This window comes from Elaeis guineensis, chromosome 1 (genome assembly GCF_000442705.2).
Source record: "Elaeis guineensis isolate ETL-2024a chromosome 1, EG11, whole genome shotgun sequence".
NCBI classification, from domain to species: domain Eukaryota; kingdom Viridiplantae; phylum Streptophyta; class Magnoliopsida; order Arecales; family Arecaceae; genus Elaeis; species Elaeis guineensis.
In genome coordinates this window covers 106,489,162-106,504,604 of record NC_025993.2, presented here as the reverse complement: position 1 = coordinate 106,504,604, position 15,443 = coordinate 106,489,162, and the positions used below count along the sequence as shown (strand labels likewise).

The 15,443-nt window shown below is 37.3% G+C and overlaps 1 long non-coding RNA gene across 3 annotated transcripts; it reads right to left on the bottom strand.

Annotated features, from left to right (window-relative positions):
• Positions 1 to 2,811: 2,811 nt before the first annotated feature.
• On the bottom strand, positions 2,812 to 11,366 carry LOC105038326 (uncharacterized). Of its 3 annotated transcripts, none has more exons than XR_002163858.2 (4): positions 11,129 to 11,366; positions 5,288 to 5,611; positions 4,859 to 5,144; positions 2,812 to 3,656 (listed from the first exon to the last, which is right to left on the bottom strand). It is a non-coding gene; the product is annotated as an uncharacterized lncRNA (long non-coding RNA). The 3 variants fall into 3 exon arrangements; XR_012141745.1 differs by having other exon boundaries at positions 2,812 to 4,964; positions 5,077 to 5,144; positions 11,129 to 11,353; XR_012141741.1 differs by having other exon boundaries at positions 2,812 to 5,144; positions 11,129 to 11,345.
• Between the last annotated feature and the right edge of the window lie 4,077 nt (positions 11,367 to 15,443).

The following is a 15,443-nucleotide window of genomic DNA, read 5'->3' as shown; positions in this document are numbered from 1 at the left end:
TTAAAAACATTCTAAAATGCAAGATATAGAATGATCCACGTAGCAGCTCATGCAGAAACTGTTGGTTTTGGCATCGTAGGGGATCTGATCTCACCCCATTGCTTGGCAATTGGCTTTTTGTTAATTTGATTGACTGTTGATGATCTCCGTTGAATCGCCTTCAAGCAGAAAATTTCATTTTGTCAGGGATTTTAGTCCAATAATCATTTGCCAAATATACTTATTGCTATCACTAGATCACTAAAATAGCATCATTTATTTAGTATCATTTGCTTCTTTTGTTGCTTTTCCCATAATGTAACTTGACATTTTTGTATCTCACGTTCACACATCTTGCCTTGCACTAGGGTTGAAAACGGTTCGATCAGTTTGGTTTTAAATAATTTTTTTAAATTAAATCGATTTTTCAGTTCAAGAGGTTTTTAAAATCAAATATTTGACTAAATATGATTGATTTTTTTGATTCGATTTTGTATCGGTTCAATTTATTCACGTAGCTATCTCAAGATTTGAACAATTTTTAGGTTTAAGTAGATTAGTCGGTTTGATTTTTATATTTTATTTCTTTGATACGGTGCATAATCAAATCAAATTTGATCCAAATTAGAATAAAATAAGATCAAATCAATATTTTAGATTCTTAATTCATATAAAATACATAGTTCAATTTTGAATATACATGTAATACAAGTGTATATATATAATATATATATATATATAATGATGATATTTTAATTTCGATTAATTGGTTCAGATCGGCCTTAGCGGATCAACATAAATCAATAACCAAACTGAAATATTAATTTTTTTATTTTATTCAATCAAATCGAACCAGTTAAACTATTAAACCGTCGTATTTGGTTTGATTCGGATTGGGTTGGACAGTTTAGGATAGTTTAATCGAAATTTTTTACATCCTTATTTTGCATTGATTCCAGATAAGAAACTTAGTTTTATAATTGTTTACGATAAATAATGTCAATCTTGCTGCTATATAACGATCCCATTATCAAAGCTCAACCTTGAACATCCCCAACTTATCCGGAAGCAACAAGAGCTTAACCTCGTAGATGGCTAGGTACACGAATATATAAAATCAACTAGAGTCCCTGCCTATCCTTCATGGGACTATTTCTCAATATGTATGACACTTTGTAGGCACATCTTTTATTTCGTATGATAATGCTCCAATCCTACTAGCTACATGCTCAAGTAGGAGAGGAGGCATAGGTGGCCAAGTGGGATGATACAAGGATTTGCCTCACGTTCTATAGATAGATAAAGGGTAGAGGGTTTGGAATTCAAAATTAATGAGAAATCCCTCTTTTCGCTATCGAATGTCTTTCAATTCTCTTTCTAAGATTTATGAAATAGCGTAGGAGTTTGGAGAAACCATCTTGAGGCTATTCTGGTTGGGGAAGCTGATTGGAGCGGATCCGAGCACAAGTACAAAGGGTTGAGGTCATACTGCAGCATCTGCTGAGAGTGCAATTATGTGATTTGTCTCATCGATTTGCACGATCTAACTATTCATGTATGTTATATTCTTAGCAGTTCATATGATTAATTGAGGAAAAATATTTACATGCATCATATCAATCTAGCGTGATAGATCTTTTTTCATTGTTTATTCTCATATTCCATGCTTGGGATGGGTATTATCTCTTCATCCTTTTACAAAATGACTCCATTCTCCAAGATGTATTTCGGGATTGTCATTGTTTCGCCTACGTCCTCAGGTCATGTTTCTACCGAAAATCATCATCCTCTTTTAGCTCCAGAACCATATATTTTAATTATCAAAAAATCTTCCAGGAAACGCATCAGAAAACTCACGGGTCTCTTCACCCTATCTGCAAATACTTTATCATTTGCAAGACAAAATCACAAGGAACCTTCGGACAGACTAAAACAGGTGTAATCAAGGCTCGAAGTTGACTTATCATAAATTGCCTTTTTGGATAAATGACTTTGGTGCTCATCGGAATAATGTCTTTTCAACAACTTTGATGGTGGCATTGTTTTCATTCTTTATTAACCAATGAAGTCATCTTAGTCATCCAAAGAGCACAGCAGTCAATAAGTTTTGCTTACCAGAAATTATACCATTATTATAATTAATTTTCTTCTATTTCTCCCACCTATTTGCATTTCCTGCTGCCTTAATTCAACACAACAGTGTTGGACCGATCTTCTCGAGCAAATACAAAGACCATCTTTTCCTCAATCCAGTATTGCCAACTAGATGAAGTAATGATACCCGAGTTCATATAGCCAGGTAATGTGTTTCTACCGAAAACCAGCATCCTCTTTATAAAACCAAGTCCGTTTTGCTCGAAAAACAGCTTCACATGGCTAAGTCAGTCCGGTGAAATTTTTATTCCAAGCCAGTTCAATGATCATACTGCATTGAACTGTTCTTTCAAACAACACATAAATAGTGCTCGCAGTTAGAAAATGTCCACATATATATATATATATATATATAGAAAATGTCCACACACACACACACACACACATATATATATATATATATATATCCATGCGCACTTTTTCTCCCTTCCGTTTTAAGATCTGCGAGTAAAATAATGCAAAGAACAATACATTGCTATCGCTATTTTTTCTGAAGCAACCAGGAGTACTCGAGTTTATTCACATCATCATAGTGTGTCTATCATTGTATTTCCTCAAGGACAAACGCGTATGGACTCTTTCTTTTCCATCAACTATAAGGCTGCTCTTAATTAAGTACTACCATTGTACCCCCAAAAAAATAAAAAAGCACTACCACAAAAGGAAAAGAGTACAACAGAACCAATGGATAAGTACTTGTCTATGTCTACCAATATATATCATGTATTTGGTCTTCCATTTCTTTAGAGGTAATGTTATTCTTCCATGTCACATTAAATCGGTGCACCAAACATCCAAGAAAAAATGCCACTTGCGGTATGAAATAATGTTGCCGCCCATGGAAGGTTGAGAGACCTTTCACTGAAAACTTCCTTTTGACTTGTCACTGAAAACAGCGTGAAAGCCCTGTTCCTCAACGTCGGTGACAAATGCTACAGTATACGTGTGTGTGTGTGTGTGTGTGTGTGTGTGTGTGAGAGAGAGAGAGAGAGAGAGACTTTCATGTGCTTCACAAGTGTTGCTCTCCCAAGCTGAGATGGGGGATCCTGTTATCTTAATTGCTTTGATGGAGACTTTAGTGGCCAGGTGATTTTTTTTGGAAAGCCTTGTTAGACAAATGGCCGCTCCCTGTGCCTTTTCACCCCCCCAGGTACAAATATCGCCAGTCTCTTTGAGGCAGCTGGGGTTGATCAAATATGCATTAACTGCACCGGCTTTGCCACTAGGCCCACCACCTCCTTGAAATGAGACGAAGTAGAGAAGACGGTTGGTTAACTGTCACATACCGCTCTCCTCGCATGTCGGATGCTCAGAATTCAATCTCTGAGGAGAATGATATGTATCTATTGATGGAAAGGATGGCTGATCAAAAGAGAGTACCAACATAGAATGAGAATGAAATAAGCATCAACAAGAAGAGGGTTCATGAGAATTAGAGGAGCCTTTGCGCGCTCAAATCGAGCTTCCTCCAAGTATCACCTCATAGATGCCAAATTCTGCCGCTCTTGATGATTCTAGCTGTCCTGTATAAAATATTCAAAAGAGCAGAATGTAAAAGTGAATATTGTAAGTAAGATTTCCCGTCTCATACCGATATATGGTATCATACAAGATGACAAGATGCTTCAAATATCGATACGGTACCAAGACTATATACTAGTTTGATACTATACGATATATTCGATATGATATGATACCGACCGATATGGCAAATCTTGATCATAAAAAAAACAAATGTGCATCATGCTTCTTGAAAAACACAGGCTATGATTTTTCTATTTTTCTCATCATATAAACTTTGCTCTCCTAGTTCGATCCTATATGATATATCCAATATGATATGATACCGACCGGTATGGCAAATCTTGATCATAAAAAAAATAAATATACATTATACTTCTTAGAAAACACAAGCTATGATTTTTCTATTTTTCTCATCGTATAAACTTTGCTCTCCCGATAGCATGAGATTGCTGATTACTTTGATGTGCAATGGAATCAAACTGTAGGCTGTTACTGATCTCCCCAACCCCTGCTTAGAATGAGAAGACCATTTAATATCTGTATTATCCATTCACAAAAGACTGCAATTGACCCAATCAATAAAACTATAACCTAGACTCTAGCCCATTTGGCTCTTTGCTGAGTTTAAAATGCATTCATATTACACATATCTTCTATTGTTGCTAGGCGTGCTAGGTGTAAATTGACGTGGCTTTAGGAGATCAGCACTGTAAGCTATATCAGATTTCTCAGATGACAAGTTGAGAATGAACTCTCTGCAAATAGTGGTTTTTATTGTTATTGTTATATTTTTTGAGAATAATTATCATTATAATATACATATTATGCCATATTTAGCATTTATTTTAAGGAATCTCAGGAGACCAAGTAGTTGCATGGAGTGAGCACAACTAACATTCATGCACGCAAAAAGGGAGCGTGATCGGTTGTCTGGATACAAGAATTAATACGTTATTACTCAGCAGTAGAAGGAATCAGAAAAGAACCCACTATCAATTTTCCCATCGCATTTAGTATAGAAACTCGCATATCAGCTCTGTACTAGAAACACTAATGGAAAGATAACTGTGAATATTCAATATTAAAAAAAAAAATTATTAACTACATTGTACAGAATAATTGAACTAACAAAGGGAGGATGGTTCAATTCAGATGTTCCCTAGTTCTGTGCAAATTAAATCATGCAGAAGATAGAACTCACCAATACAGCAACTAAACCAGAAGTGTAACGATTTTTTGAGAAACAATCCAGCTACCACAAAAAGAGAAGATAGCATGGCTTTCCAAAGAGTGCTGACTATATAAGTCTGGGGAAAAAATGGATAGAAGACTAAAATCACAGACTATGCTTAGTTAACATATGTCAACATGCAAATTCTGCAGCCATATTATAGGACGTTAAGAAGTTGCTCCACATACCAGAGCTCAAGGAAATCATATTTTCCAAAAATTTGGGTGTTTTCAGTTCTCAGTTTGTCAAGCAATGCCTGCATACGTTCAAATAACAGTTACCCTCAAATTAAGAGCATTTTGAATAGGCCAAATAAAAATTTGGAAAGATAATAGAAACTACAAAAGGAAAATATGGTATATCATAAGCAATAGAAGATCAACTAATAAGAAGACATACCAGTATAGCATGGCACATACATCCCATCACATGGCTGTAATAAAAGCAATGGCAACCTCATGCTATATCAATTGAAATTTTGGGGACTAGAAGGAATGGCATTTCCCACTCACAACCGCTAAAAGCATATCTATTTTTCTGAAAAGATTTTTCTCAGCTTGTAAGTATAAATTGAGCCCGAACTGATCAATTGTCCCATTCAAAACACAGTTCATAAACATCTATTAATAGGCAATACAGAAGCCCAGCCAACTTCCATGATGTTTCTCATGATCTACGCTCCACATAGGATCCAGAAAGCCCAGAAGTGCCAAGAAGTTTAAACTGCAATTCAAAATAGGGAATAATGAATTAAGAGAAACAAAGTGGACAAACATGCATTCTGATGCTCCTGAACTGTATCTGACAAATATACCATTCAGAGTTTCAGAGGGAGAAAAAAGAAGCAATCAAACATAATACTTGACATGGTTTGCTCATAATCAAGCATTTCCTATAACTAGGTTCAAGTCTTCAATGATTTACCACTATCCACAATCATGTTTCTTTGAAGGTTGCAAAAAAAGCACACATGGTAAAAAAAAGAAAGAGATCAATACATGACTTGCAGGTGTCTTGGCAGAAAAAGGGGAAAAAGAGAGAATTCAGAAAGCCCACAGGTATTATCATATGCTCAGCATTAAAAAAAAAAAAAAACATATTATCATATGCTCAGCATAAAATAAAAGCATTCTCTGTCCATTTGTAAAAGGGCATTTTGTGATCGATTGGTTTAGAATTAGATTACAGTATTTAGGGAGAAAAAATGAAGTTAGAAGCTCAACACCTCAACGGTTTAATAGATGCAGAAATTCCAGATAAGCTGTCTTGATCTGGAAAACTTCAGAAGCAATCTGAGGATCCTGGCAAACACATATCCTAAGTAGTTTTTTTCTTTTGGCATATATGGATATTGTAGTCCCAGTTCCAACATTTGGCAAACAATCCAATATAAAGTTAATGGTAAATCCCATAAAGTACAGGGACTTGTTTTGCATACAATAGGTTGAAAATTAGCTAACAGTAACTTTCCGTATTTGCTGAAATTTAGGCTGCATTTGGCATTATTTTCATTTTTCCTTTAAAAAAGAAAGCAGAAACCTTGTTCCCATTCTATTTTCAGATTTCTAAAAGCATATATATGTTTGGCAGTCGATTCTGTTTGCTCTAGTAAAAAAAAAAAATGAAAAACATGTTTCCAAGTGTGTCCTAGCTCATCTTGATGCTTTTGTGGATGAGGTCGTGTAAGAGGAGAATTGTGATGGAACAGGCTCTTTTTGGACTTCTTTCAATGCAACAGGCCCTTCTTGAACTTCTTTTGATGGACATGTACATGGTGGGTTCATTTGGTGCTCAATAGTAGTCCTCAGCTTTATGCTAGATAACTATCTAAATAGCAAAATTTTCATATTTTAAGATAGTCGATCGGTGGCATACACTTTTTGACTCTTGCCAAATGAGCTTGACAAGAATACCAAAGTGGTCAAAAGAAAGGAAAAAAGAAAAAATAGAGTCAACTAGATGTCAAATTGCACATCAATTCATGTAGGGCTGGCAATTTTCGACACAACCCGTTGATACGGACACGATACGACATGTACTTAGGCAGGTTCAGATTTGGAATAAATGAGTTCGGTCATAAATGGGTTGACCCATTTATGACACAATAAATTCGTGTCTAACACGATAAATTCGTGTCCCAAGCGGGTTGACCTGCGTAACCCCTTTTGACCCGTTTAACTAAATGGATTAAAATAGGTTAACGAGTTACATGACACCTTTAAACATATTTAACATATTTATTTTAAGATTACTTAGGATAAATGAGAACAATCAAAAAATTATAACCTTAACCTAAAATAAACAACGATGGAATTTAGCGCTATGAATTAGCATAGCAGATAATTACATTATTTTTATATTATTCTACTTTTTTGACTAAATTTTTATTATTTTAGTTTTGTAAATAAGTCAAATAATTAAACGGGTCATTAGGTGGATCGTGTACTCATTTTGACCCGCCAACATGATTATTAATCATGTCAAACGGATCGTGTCGTGTCAATCCGTGTATATTCATGTTGTATTCGTGTTTCACAGATCAAACCATTTAATTAAACAGGTCGTGCTCGGATTGAACTAACCTGTGTTATACCTGCAAGTCGACACGATCCGTTTACGACCCGTGAACACGAATTGCCAGCCCTAAGTTTATGTAAGGCTAAAATTTGTACAGTCAAGTCTAGCTACTTGTAAATTTGTCAATTCCCAAGAGATGAGGACCATTGCCATTTAATAATAGTAACAATAACACAACAAAATTCTAAGCTGGATTTTAGGGTTTGTCGATTTCAAAGAAAATAATGGAAAAGGAAAAGAAAGGATTATTCTTTTTCTTGGAAAAGGGAAAAGTTCTTTGTTCATTTCCTTGATTTGCTACAAAGACTGGCATTTTGAAAATGGAAAGATCTACCTCTGGAAAAGTGGAGCTTTTCATCATCGAGTACTTTTGTTTTGAAAAATAAAAATAAAATTTTCAATAAGTATGTAAAATCACTCCTCATATGTTATCTTGCATAATAACAATAGCAAAAGGCTTTTCCAAGATAAGACTAGTTTTCCATGCCTTTTTCATGCTACCATATAGGCCCTTAGACCATGGACCTAGTGTAATGGCTAGTACGGAAACTAACAAAAAAAGGGGTACCACTTGTGTCAGGTTAGCTCGAACCCTACCTGAACCAACTCGTGGTTTACCATGATTGGAACTATATATTCGGCTTGAGTTGATCTTGGCTTCAAAACCTTGATCAAATTTTGAGGTGGATCAGGATCAAGATGAGGGCTCAAACCTCAAATCGAACTTGATTCTTTATGATAGAACCTCAAGCATGGTTAATCCTAAACCTAATCCATATTTCTATAAAGAGCTTCAGCATGCGACGTAGTCTTTAACAAGCCAAACTACGTTATATAACTACAATCAAAAACTCATATAACAATATAAACCTATTTAACCAAAAACATGAGCATAATTCTATTTGGGTCGAAATTTTGGGAGTGAGACAATGCTTAAGTAAGATATCAACACTTGGATGGTCAAGTTGGGTCAGATTTGGTAATTAACCCAATCAACCTGTACAATTTGCAACCCTTGACGAAAAACTATATGAACTTTTTGAGCTTAAATACATGGCTATGGGAATCTAACCCACAGTCTTCTTCCTAGGATTCTCATTCTAAATAATATAACTAGCACATACTCACTCTAAGGAACAAAAGATGAAAAGGCAAATTAAAATTAATCTCAAGGCAGGATTGGAGAAGGTGCATCCAATGAAAGAAAGACGAGGAACATACTTGAACTAGAAGTTTCAGCACTTTGTGCAAGTCTTCCATATTAGAATCCATTTATATCATCCTATTCTTGTCACTATATAAGATCAAATGAAAACAATGGAAGAGGAACCAAGCTTGATATCTGATGGACGTTGAGGCATGAACAAGTGGAATGGATTTGAAGAAAGGCACTAGGGAACATGGTGGAGAGGGAGAAAAAACTCATCCCCAACAACACTAGTAGTATCCTGCCAGCAGAAGAGAATACGGTTCAGAACATCATGCCATATCTTCATCAAGGAATCACAAGTGAGAAAGGTCCTCTGGATGGGAAGGATTGCTCTAAAGCTCACAGTTCTGCTTATGATCACTGGGTAGAAAAAAGACTCTTGAATTCATGTGTAAAAGGTGAAGAACATCTTTGTACATGAGCCTTGCTAGGTCATATATATCACAAGGCCCAACCAAAGTCTTACCTTGGTGGCACAACCATCAGATACATGATTTTAATTCTTACCCATATGCATCAAGGGATATAGTTTAGAATCCCCATAGGCTTCCAAGATGTGCCCCTACCTACTCATGCGAAACCATGCAAGAAGTTGCCAATCAAAAGAAAAAATAACTGGACACCCACTTGTGTTGGTGCACCTGTTCGGCATGGCAGTAATCAGACAGGGCTCAGAGACAGTAGGTTTTTCCTCCTTGAGCTTTTGCTTGGAAACAAACATGATATTGGACAAGTCCTTCCTTACATATATACTCTTGATGCGACTACACGAGTAGACATTGAACACAAGAAAAATTCTAGGAGAACTAAGAGGTAAATGCTAAACATAATTTCAAATAGTGGTCCTCCTTACATAATTTCAAATAGTGGTCCTCCTTACTTTCAGATCTTTTGGTGGAATCCATCAACTAAAGATAACAACAAACATATGTACCAAAAAAGATAACAACAAACATGACCAAAAATTGATTCATTCATGCCTTGAACATCCAATATTTATATCTGATCTACACATTGAATACCACATTAGATGTTTAAGGCATAACTTTTCCCTTGTGCGAGGGTTATGTGCCTCCAAGAAAACTTGGAAATGCACCTCAACTTGACAAAACTTTCATTAAAAAATGCTACTGCAATGAGAAGCTCATGCACCAATTTACAATCACCATTGATTTAAGCAAAAGCCGTTGAAAATCAGTAGAATATCACCAACATTGATCTTCTATTAGAATTTCTTGTTAAGTACATGTATACAATTAGACAGAACTTTCAGATGAAACCATGCTAAAGTTATAATCAAGAATAATGACAAAGATTTATCTGGAAACTTCTCTACATTAACTGAATCTGAAACATGTCCCTCTACAATTATAATCCATGAACCATTTGGTCACCATAACAGAATTTGGACCTTCACCTTGTCATTGTTTCTATAGTAGAAATTCTCTAAGGGTGCTTTTGTTTTGCGATCGGAATCACCAACAGAATCGGAATGGATTGGAATGGGAATTAGAATGGCCACATCCCCCAATGCATTTGCTTCATGATCAGAATTGGAACTAGAATCAGAATGGGATTTGAATACTAAGGGATGGTAGTGATTGGATTTTGAGGGATGGAGGCATTTCTATTCCCCTATGGAATCGGAATGGGAATGAAACTCCTCCCAATCAAATGGCTAAAATGGGAGTCATTTATTCTTATTCCCATTCCCATTACAGAGTCCAACTTCCTCTAACCAAACATGCCCTAAATGAAGCAATTGTTTTCCTGCTTGTGTTAAATCTTGGATTTAAAGCCTAAGTTTCTCTTCCAAAACTTCTTTCCATGTATATTTGCCACACTATGCCCTCCCTCCACTCATTTGGCATTCTTCTATCACTCAAGATCCAAGTCATACCAGTCCAATGAGCATCGTGATTTCCATGGGGTATCCCATCAGTTCCAAATGCAATATCTCTTCTCATCCTTGCAAAAGCTAATCGCTCCATCGTGAAACATATTATTGGATAGTTCTCAAACCTGATCTCTCAGATCCGCTATTCCATCCAGCATAGAATCCCCCAATATTCCACCATATCCTCTCCCTCTTCGCCTCTGCATCAAATTCTAGTGAAGAAATCTGACCAATGAAGAACCATAATCTTGTCTCATTTAACGCCAATCGGCCAAAATTTCTCTGCTATATCCATTGATTTCTTCCCTTCCTCCAAAAACCTCAGCCTAAAAAAATCAACCTCCATCTACAAATCCTACAGGAAAGAGAAGTTTTACAAATATACAATCATTTTCTTCAGGGAAACGAAAGAACGAACGAAAAAGAGGAACTGTTCGAAATCGACATTCTACTAATTTCGAGAAGATGATATCTTTTCTTGAAATACTTGAGATTAAAAGGGGGAAAGAAGACAAAGAAGCAGAAGAAAGAAAAAAGGAGGAGATGGGATCACGACCTGATAGGCGATTGACGGCGGGTGAATGACGAAAGGTGATGGTGCTGCCGGTGGTGCTGCGGGAAGCGGCGGCGGAAGCGGAGAGGGAGGAAAAGGTCGCCCTCGAGAAGGAGAGGACCCGCCGGCCCGCCGCCGAGAATAGAGACCGGAGAATCGTCGTCGCTGTCGAGCCATCTTCTTCCTTGGCCCTCCAGTTAGAGACCGAGGTCGGTGACGGGTACAAGACCGCGCATTCGCTAACTAGTGGGCCTGATCAGGTCGGCCCATATCAAACATTGCTCACAACCACCTGCCCACCTCAAGAACGATGTAGAGCCGTACATTCCTGGGCCGAAGCCCAGACACTGGACGGATCTGTTAAACCCACGGAAGTAGATGGTACCATCCGAACCGACGTAAATATTAGGTACGGGAGATACACTCCAAAGAACCATTGGCTTGTACAACTTGAACATGATTTATTGTAGTGTTTATTTCTTTTTTGAAATTATGTTTGACTCAAGCATCGGAGAATCTGTATTCCATGACCTTTTGATCATTTTTGTGGCTGGAGATCCACTTCGATACCTCGCTACGCTTCTCCAACACTATTAAATACAGCAACTGATCTATCCATCTGTTTGATGGTCGCTTTCGTGCTAGCATCAAAACCTTGTAATGTCGGTGTGCCAATTTATACCACATTCAACTAAAACATGTATAAGGCCAATATGATTTAATCTAACAATCTATTATAAATTTTAGTTCCTTTTTTTTTTTTTTTGTGCTTTATAAGTCTCAAACTCATTCTCTAACATCTTCAAGACAGGGGGCATTAACTCCATGAAACCTTTTCGGGCTAGAGACAAGAATGATAGCAAAAATGAGAAGCTTCTCACAAATATTGAACCATCTAAATGCCTCTCTCATGGTTAGCATAAACTAGATAAAAATTTGATGGTGAGGACAAAGTCAGCATGAAACTGTCTAAATAACATTATAGACATAATAATGCCATTCCCATTATCAAAATCATATCTTCGGATGATATTCCACTAGGCTAATTACCTTGTCCATCCATTACTCCATTATAGATAGGATAAAATTTTAGAAAATAGAAGTTTATATGTTCTCTTTTTTAACCATTTGTCCGATCGTACGGTCGATCGGATCACCAACTAACCAAACCGGTGAAGGAAGGAATATGCATGATTATGACATAAGGAAGAAAAAAAATATTAATCTCAATCGAAATTTGGCAATTTACATGATTTTAGCAATTTACATGATCTTCTATAATGGACTATCACTATCATGATTTGTTGTTGCATTGTAAACAAAATTAGAGTGGGTGCTTGAATTGTTGTCATATAAGTCTATTTACTATTCCATTCCAGCATCATATCCTCTGGTATGATAATAAGCTTAGGTAGCAATAATCTAGATGCTACTTACAAATGCTTTTTTTTTTTAGGGAGCTCCTCATTTTTTTTTGTCACACTCTTGAAAAATATCTCTTCTTTTCCGAACATGCAATAATTAAGTAAAATAAAATTCACACTGATGGTTATGATCGGATAACATATTTGCATATAGCAATGCTCGATTTGAAGCACTGCTCTGACCTTCCCTAAGGGAACTCCCTTTCAGGATTATTGCATGATTTCAGAAACATTACAACTCAAGGAAAAGAATAGGCTTCATTATTTTGCTTTATTCAACGAGCATGATTTCAAAAACAAATGTGGAAGGCTACTTTCTAGAAATCCGTCCAAAACCTTTTCCTCAATAGTTCAAAATAGTCTATCCCTCTTAAATATGTGGTCATCTTATAGTCAAGGTGAACTGCTTCAGCAGGCAGCCTTGAGGATTCAATGGGCTAAGTCTCATCATTAATAGAAATTGTTGCAGTCAACTCTCCGTCGTCTATTGTCGAAAATGAACACTTGCAAAACAGCATCCATGCAGATCAAATTTGTGTCCAGCAGAGATCCTCCGATGCCTAAGTCAGAAAGAAAAATTAATGAACAGGAGTTGAATGTAAGCAATTGCAGAGTTTTGGCTCCCAGTTGGCTCACCAGTCCAGTTTTTCTTACTCTCTTTTATAGACGAGGTTCTCATAACCGTCAGACGTGTTTCGTATTTTATGATGCTAAATTATCGGACCATAATCCATAGCAAATCATTAATTTTCATTGATTGCATCGTAATATGTGGCCGGTAACCATTTGCGATGATTATGGTATGTTGAACAGATTGCTGACCATACGTCGGTATAGCCGACTTTATGTCGGCAGAATCTATGAGTGACCGTTGGCTATTAGCTCTGTCATGCTGTCACATGCCAACGGTCTAAGTCGTCCGCTGTCGATCGGTGGTAGTCGAATACTAATCGATCGATCGATCTTAATTGATCAGTCGGTAGTAGGTCAGCGCAATTAGTTCGGTCGGTCAATGAAGAATCGAAACTGTCTGATCGATCGATGCATAGTTTAAGTCAAGGAGACCAAAGTCGGGGTCGATTTGCTTGAATCGGAGTTTAGTCGGTTGTTGTAAAGTCAGAGTCATCCATCGTAGAGTCGAAGTCGGGGGTCGGTTGATTTGAGTCTGGGTTCGATTGACTTACCCCAACAGTTGCCCTCCACTCTCAAGTCCAAAGTGAGCCAACATGTATATTGTCACGTGGTTTGTCATGTTGGACGAAAGGAGTTATTTCTTGTCATATTGAGCTCTGATTCTGTAGCCACTTTCTCTGGGATACGGACGATCGGTTGCTTTGTCGTTTTGGCAAACACAGAGTCATCTTTAAAATGCCATATTGACAGGATGATTCGGTATCAGTCGTCAGTGTTAGACATCATTTCGGAAAGTTGATTCGGCGTCGGACGATATGATTCTGATAAGTAGATTTTTGCCAGGTGTCCGAATATTATTGGGTCAGAATTGTTCATGCGGATAGGGTTACGTGGCTTATTCTGGGGCAGGTGCGTCGAACCATCCGATCAATAGTCGGTCCAAATATTATCATGTGTCATCATCTGATAGGTCTTCGATTTGACCGTCTTCATCTCGACCGTTGAGAGATCCTATATATAGGATCGTTCTTAGTCAAATTTTCACTTTTCACTATTTTTGATGCTGGAACTCTGTCGGATTGTTGCCCCAACGCTCGCTCCCAACCTTCAAGTCCAGTTCTTTTTTTTTTTTGAGTTCTTTCTTCTAGGATTCATTTTCTTGATAGCTAGGACTTTTTCTTCTCAGGATGGTCGGCTGGAGAGTCCGATGGATGAATTTCAGTCGGGTCTGGAGGTGGAGGCTTCTTCACTTTCGGAGCCGAATGTCGAGTGGCGATATTCGTCAACATACTACCAAAAAAAAGAGAGCACCTGAAAATAAACTTTTTCGACCAAAAAAGAATTGGGCAGCTACTTCATCTGCGCTATCGGCATCGATTTCCAAGCCAAGGATGCTAATGACGGTGGATGAAAATCTGAAGCCCCTTTCTATCCTTGTACGAGTGGGTCGAGCTATTGATATGGTTGGCTAGGTAAGGAGGTCGGAAAATCGTATCCAGATTTTGACTTGAGCAGCATCATTCCTTCTAAGTCGGAAGATGGGGCTGCTGAAGAAGAAATTGAGCCGACTCAAGGTGGGTCACCGATTGTGCCTGAAGTTGTTTCAGTCACTGATTCTACACCAAAACAAAAGGATAGGGACGGCGACGAGTTTTGATCGGTGTAATTTTATTTTTCCTTCTGTAATCAGATTTGTAATCGAACTCTGATCCAATTTTGTACTCTCCTTTTCAAGGAATGAAAGAAAATTTTATCCAAGTATAGACTGTATGTTCTCATTGTCGTAGAATTATAGTCGGATAACCGAATATCAATCCATGAATCAGACATTTGGTAGTAGTTGTAAGATCATCCGTTAGTCGTAGCATTGATGTACTTGATTGAAATTAGGATAACGATGATAAGTCGAATATCTTGTACCTGATGCTTGGTCGAATTTGTACGTTTGATCATCTGATAATCGATGGCAAGCCGAATATCCTTCGACTGGCCGTAGCCAAGTCGGTATAATTTCAATCCAATCTTGATCGTATTGGCATAGCATTCTGCTTAGTTAAATCTAAGTCGGCATAATAGTCATTCAACTTGAGTCGGTCTTTACAGTGGAAAGCCGAGAGATAGTCAGCAATCGATATCTTGGCCTTTGCAGTGAAAGTCGAAATATATTCTATACTGAAATGAAGTCGATTTTTTGGCTTTTACAGTGAAAGCCTGCATACTTAATGTCAATTTAAAATCATAGTCGAGATGTCAATTTTTGC